The sequence below is a fragment of the Nannospalax galili genome, unplaced genomic scaffold (assembly GCF_000622305.1).
Source record: "Nannospalax galili isolate Female #2095 unplaced genomic scaffold, S.galili_v1.0 scaffold140, whole genome shotgun sequence".
NCBI classification, from domain to species: Eukaryota; Metazoa; Chordata; class Mammalia; order Rodentia; family Spalacidae; genus Nannospalax; species Nannospalax galili.
The window spans coordinates 12,649,346-12,655,970 of NW_008352267.1; positions in this window are offsets into that span (position 1 = coordinate 12,649,346).

Sequence of the window (6,625 nt, forward strand, 5' to 3'; positions counted from 1 at the left end):
AGACACTGAATAGAAAGTATATTCTTTGGTGCTTGGTTGGAATATTCTTTAGGTGTCTGTTAGGTTCCTTTGATGTATGGTATTGTTTAATTCAGACATCTCTCTGTTAATTCTCTGCCCTGTTCACCTATGTAATGGAAACAATGGAGTATTGAATTCCCCTAGTATTAGTGAGTTGGGTTTAATCTGGGTCTTAAAGTCCTGTAGTACTGTTTTTTTATGAAGATGGGTGCACCAGAGTTTGGTGAATATATGTTCATGGTTGTAATATCTTCTTGGTCAATTGTTCCTTTGATTGGAATGAAGTGTCCCTCTTTATCTGTTCTGATTAGTTTTAGTTTGAAGTCTATTTTGTCAGATATTAGAATTGCAACTCCTGCTTTTTTCTTAGTAGCATTTGCTTGGAATACTTTTTCATCCTTTCACCTTAAGGTAGTACTGTCCTTGAAGGTGAGATGGGTTTCTTGCAGACAACAAAAAGAAGGGGTTTTGTTTCTTATTCCATTCAACTAGTCTATGTCTTTTGACTGGGGGCTTCAGTCAATTGATATGTAAAGTTATTAATGAAAGATGTGTATTTATTCCTGTCATTTTTATTTCTATTTGCATTCTTGGTGTGATCATGCATTTCCACTGTTATACCATCATTAATTTTTTTCTGTTACTCCTTGAGTATAGTCGCTCCTTTCTTCAGCTCTTTGTATTGCTTCAAGGACTCTCTGAAAGGCTGGTTTTGTGGACATGAATTCTTTCAGCCTATTTATGTCATGGAAGATTTTTATTGCCCCTTCGAGTATAATAGATATTTTCGCTGGGTAATCTGGGTTGGCATCTGTGGTCATTTAGAACTGGGAATACTTTGGTCCAGGCTCTTCTGGCTTTCATAGTTTGCATTGAAAAGTCAACTGTGATCCTAATGGGTTTTCCTTTATATGTGACTTATTGTTTCTCTTTTGCAGCTTTCAGAATTTTCTCTTTGTTTTGTGCGTGTAGTGTTTTTACTACGATGTGCCGGGGAGAGTTTCTGTTCTGGTCCTGTCTTTTTGGTGTTCTGTATGCTTCTTGTATTTGTATGGGAATGTCTTTCCTTAATTTTGGGAAATTTTCTTCTACAATCCTGTTGAAGATCTGGTCCATATTATCCTGAGATTCTTCTGCTTCTTCTATGCCTATGATGCAGAACTTTGGTCTTTTTATGATGTCACATAATTCCTGCATATTCCATTCCTGTGTTTTCTTTAATTTTTCATAATCTTTGCTTGAGTGGTCTAATTTTTTCACTTTATCTTCCAGTATTGATATTCTGTTTTCCATTTCGTTCTTCCTATTGGTGAGGCTTTCTTGTGTCCTTTCTAATGGGCTTATTGAGTGTTTCACTTCCTTCTTCATTTTAGCCTGAGTATTCTTCAATATTTCTAATTTTTTTCTGAATTCATTCAGAAGGTTATCTCTATCTTCTTTCAGTTCTTTTATTTCTTTGCTTGTGTGTTCTTTAAATTCACTGAATTATTTTATCATGTTTACAATTGTTCTTTGGGATTCCATGACCTGTGTTCTCTAGGGGGTTCTCATTGTAGCCCTCTACAGGACTGTTGGTACTTGGGGATATATTATTTGGGTTTTTCATGTTATTATTTTTTGGTGTGACTTTAACATGTGCATTTCTTTTGTAGTTTCTGATTCCTGTATGAGACTCAAACCTTCCTTTGTTGAGTTTAGGTCTGCTTCTGTTTGTAACCTTTATGTGCCTTTGTGTTTTACTTGTCGGGCATGAAAAGCTGATTGGTCTAGGCTTCAGGTTCTCTCTTTTGATTTTATATTGGAGGGGCTAGATGGCTTTAGTCCTGCTGCTCAGGAGTTCTGACAGAGGCCCAAGTGGGATGAAGATCAGATGCTCTCAGACTTTCTCATGAGGTCTGGATCCCTCCAGTCAGCAGGCACAGCAAAATTTGAGAGGATTGCTAGGTAGAGGTAGGATTCAGGACTCTCAGGCAGTCAGGAAAAGAGGCTGGTGTCAGGTATGCAAAGGTGAAGTTGGGGAAGGAACAGGCTTTGAGGACTCCAGGGGACTAGACTGAGGAAAGGGACTGATCTGGGTGCAAAGGATCAGGAAGCAAAGGGTAGTCCAGAGGTCTCGGGTACCAAGAGAAGAAATGGGCCAGTACCCACACTTGAAGGAGAGATGGGATGGGGAGCTGGGAGGGTGAATGAGGTTGTGGGAGTCAAGGTGCAGTGGGCAGGTTCAAACTTACCCAGGAAAGATGTTGGCCTCGGGAGGCTGGGGATGGGATGGCCAGGGATGAAGGCTGGTCTTAGATATCAAAGGTGAGGTTGCAGAGAGAACAGGTTTTGAGGGCTCCAGGGGACTAGACTAAAGATTTCGTTGGTCTGGTGCAAAGGATCAGGAAGCAGTGGGGAGTCTGGACCAAGAGGGTAGTCCAGAGGTCTGGGGTGCCATGGGAAGAAATGGGCCAGTGCCCACACTGGGAGGAGAGACAGGGTAGGAGAGCTGGGAAGGTGAATGAGGTTGTGGGAGTCAAGGCGCAGTGGGTGGGCCATAATGCTTTTATTATAGAGCTGTTTTTGTCTTCCTCTTGGTCTCTGAGTCAGGGGTCCAGCCAGTCTCATGAGTAGTGGGAAGACATTTTGAGATAAACTAGTGTGGCTCTGAAGTAGGAGGGACAAATTCCATCTTTAGAGCCAGCTTCTCTGCTGAGTTCAACCAGCACATGACAATGTATTAATACTCAAAAAAGTAATTTACCTCTTGTAAAATTTAATCTACTGGGTCTTGCATTGGGAACGGGAAGGGACAAAAGTCAGAACACTTGATTTTGAAGGGTCACTCTTTGATATCTTTAAATTTTTGTAAGTTCATAAGTATGTGGCAATTAGCATTCATAACAAAAAAGAATCAGGCCAACAAAAGTATCTGCTCTTACTATTGCCTAACGAGTTTCTCTCTGGCTATATTTGGGATGAGGAGATGTTTAAAGGCTTATACCCACAATTAGTTAGCTTGTGTCTGTAAATGGAGGAAATTAAAGCATCCTCTCTTCTATGATGAGGTTTCCCATTAGAGGCCATTTTTATTCTCAGGTTAAACTTCAGGCAAGGGTTGTATATAGAAAATCAGACTTTTGCAAATAATTCTAGGCCAAATGGATATAGGTTAGTGGTATTTATTACTATATGTCTAAATTTTCTTGTTTTGTTCTCTAGAGCTTTATATTTCTCCCCTTATCTGTGACCATGAGAGGTCTTGCAGGATTTAGCACTTATCTCAGCAACATGACCTGAATTTTCTTCATTCTTCTTTACTAGTGACCATAAAGAAGATAAAGCCTATTTGGAGTGGTAGCTCTCACTGTCCTTAACATAGAGTCATGACTCCTTGTGGGTTAAATTGTTAAAATCCCCTGAAACATTCTCTTTGACCTTCCCCCCTCCATTAATTTGTAACTAAACATGATAGTGCACAGGGTGAATTCCTCTTTTAAGTAGGGCTATCAGCCTGACTGTCTTCATTAGAAAAACCACATTATAATTTACTACATGTAATCTTGGTTTTAATGCTCATAATTTAGAGAACTCAGAACACAGAAAATAGTAACATCTAATAGAACTCACAAGAAAGATAATCATCAGAATGCTTGCATTCTTTAAGCCATCCACACCCTTTGACTGAAAAATGAATTCAAAAGCAGCATGATGACACAGAAACAGACAGTGAAAGAGCTTTGAGTCTCAGAGCGAGACAGGCTTGCAGATTCAGGGCTTAAAGAGCCAACACTTTCAACCTAGCAACTGCCAAACTAGTATTTATAATACTTTTCTAAATTAGTTTCCTCCATTTTTGCCCCAGGCAAGGTAACTCCATGGAAGGCAGGAGAACTAGGTGAAGGAGGTCTATGAAACTGTGTAAGATGTAATTCTTTTGGAAGCACACCTTTGGTTCCAAAAACTTAGATGCTTCAATTGAATTGTTTCTAAGCAGTAGCTTAATTGGTCATTAGTTTTTTCCCCAAGATTCTAAATTAAGTGTCCCATGGTTGGGATACAAAGGAAAGTAATTCCTAATAACATTTAAAGGTTCACAAACTTGCTTTGATGATGCTTTATTTCCAGTTCTTTTAAGTAAATTCATTAATTGCCTTGCATGCATGCAAGATTCAGGAGATAAACCCCCATAGCAAAAGTGAAATGATGAAAATGAATGTTTGAACAGAGTTCCTTGAATTTGGGGCCTAGAAAAAGAGATAAAAGCAAAAAGTGACTAAAAAGTTATTAAAGCACACTGATGCAAACTACAAGAAAGCCTTTTATCTGCTCTCATATCACTTACCTTTGTGTATGACACAGAAAGGCCAAAAATTTCCTTTCTCCTCAGAACTTTTCAAGCCACCTATTCATGAGTTATAGCTATGGTTGAACTATCAAGGAAATCCTTACATTCGTGGTCATACAACTAACAGAGTATGACTGAGACATTCCATGTTTCCCATTTCCTCAGGACTTCCCTGGCTACTGCTCTGTGAGTACAGAATAGAGAGTCTCTTCCTAACATAAGACAATATGGCACAACTATGCCAATGTTACAGTTATACCTGAATAACTTAAATTTTAGTTTTAAGAGTGGGCCTGAAATCAGAGGGCACCCATTCCTGAAGACGTCTCCTGAAGCTGTTGCTGGGCCAAGCCTCATCCATACTTTTATTCAAAAATGTTTCTCTAGCATCAGTTGGGGAGCTACACAACCTTGGATCCACCTTTACCTTTTCAAATAACCTTGCCCTTTCATCCCTAGACCTAAAGCATCTCATCCACACAATGTCAAGCATTCTTCTTGGTTTTCCTTATTTCCAATGAGGGCATGAATATGAATATACATATTCTTATTGTATGAGGACATTTTGATTTACTAATTTTCAATGCACTCATTCACTATCTTGGATGGGGAACAAATTAAGGTTCTGATGGAATAAGGTCAGGTGCCCAGGTCACAAGAGCACATGGCTCAGTGAGCTTGCTTGCAGTAGCATTTTGGTTGCAAGCCTAAGTAAAAGTCATTGGGCCAGATTCCATCCATTTTTGTAAAAGTCATTCCTACACATGAAAGGCAAATATTTAACCAAAATGATACAACTAGTAAGAAGACAGGTCCAGATTTGTAATACAGCTTTGCTGTCCCAAGCTTCTATGATTTCCATTATTTTGCATGGCCAATTAGTGACTAGTAACTTGAGTCCTTATAGAAAATAATGTTTTCTCATATGTTCCAAGAAAGACTACTAAAATAGGTATATAAAAATCAGATTTCATCCTTGAAAGCTAATTCTATTTTACCTTTTGATTTACCTTTGCCTTAGTATTTTCATTTAGAAACTAGAAACATCCTTACCTACTCTTCTTTCCCACTATTTTGTATAGTTTAATACACTGCAGTTTCTGCACTATAGCTCACACACATATTATCCCATTTGGTTTCCAAAATATAGCCAATATGGACAAAGGGAAAGCACAGCAAACATAGAGATGCTGTTTGCGTTAATGAAATCCTCACTTGTAACACTAGGAGGTTGACTTAGATGCTCTCTCTGATTCTTTCAATGGCTTTATAAAAACCAGGCCTGATGACACCAGTCTGTAATCCCACTTACTCAAGAGGGTGAAGTAGGAGGAACACAAGTACAAAGTCTGCCTGGATTATAGAGTAAGTTCAAGGCCAGTCCACTCAACTTAGTGAGTTATGGTATCAACATAAAAATGTGAAAAGTGGCCTCAGACCTCTCTCCTATCCACAGGCTTCTCTCCGGGGTAAGTCCATTGCGCCCTCTGTGCCTTGACTCCCCCAGCCCCATTCACCCTCAAATCTCCCACCACTGGTCACTCTTCCTAGTTTGGGTCCTGCCCCATTCCTTGACTTGGGGCCCCAGACACCTGAGGAACCCATACTGCTTTCCTGATCCTTTTCATCCAGACCAACGTAGTGCCTTCTCTGGACCCCAGGTAACACTGCTTCCTGATCCTTTTCACCCAGACCAACACAGTGCCTTCTCTGGGCCCCAAGAGCACTGCTTCTGGGCCTGGCCCCGCCCTCGGTGGTGCCTTCTCTGGGCCCCAGGAGCACTGCTTCTGGGCCTGGCCCCGCCCTCACCTCCCTCTGAGTCCCAGGGCCTGCACCACCAGCCAGCCTCTTTCTGGAACGCTGGGGCTGACCTTTCCTCTTCCTTATCCTTTGTATCCAGACCAACCCAGATCCTCAGCTCAGTCCCCAGGAGGCCTTGGGGCCTCTTCCCACCCCATCTGCCTTTGCATCTCTGGGTGACACGGCCACCAGCTGCCATAGAACAGCATTTTTCCTGGACCAGGCTCCCAGGCCACTCCAACCCCCAAATTCCTGAGGCCAAAACCATTCCAGGAGGGATCCAAACCTTAGGGAAAAGCCTGAAAACATCTGACCCTCATCTGAATTGGTCCTCTGTGGGAACTCCAGAAGACAAAAGCGATCCAGCCACTAAAATATAAAATCAAAAGAGAGAACCTGAAGCTTAAAAGAACCAGCTTTTCATGCCCAAAAAGTAAACGACAAAGACACACAAAGATCACAAAAAGAAGCAGACCT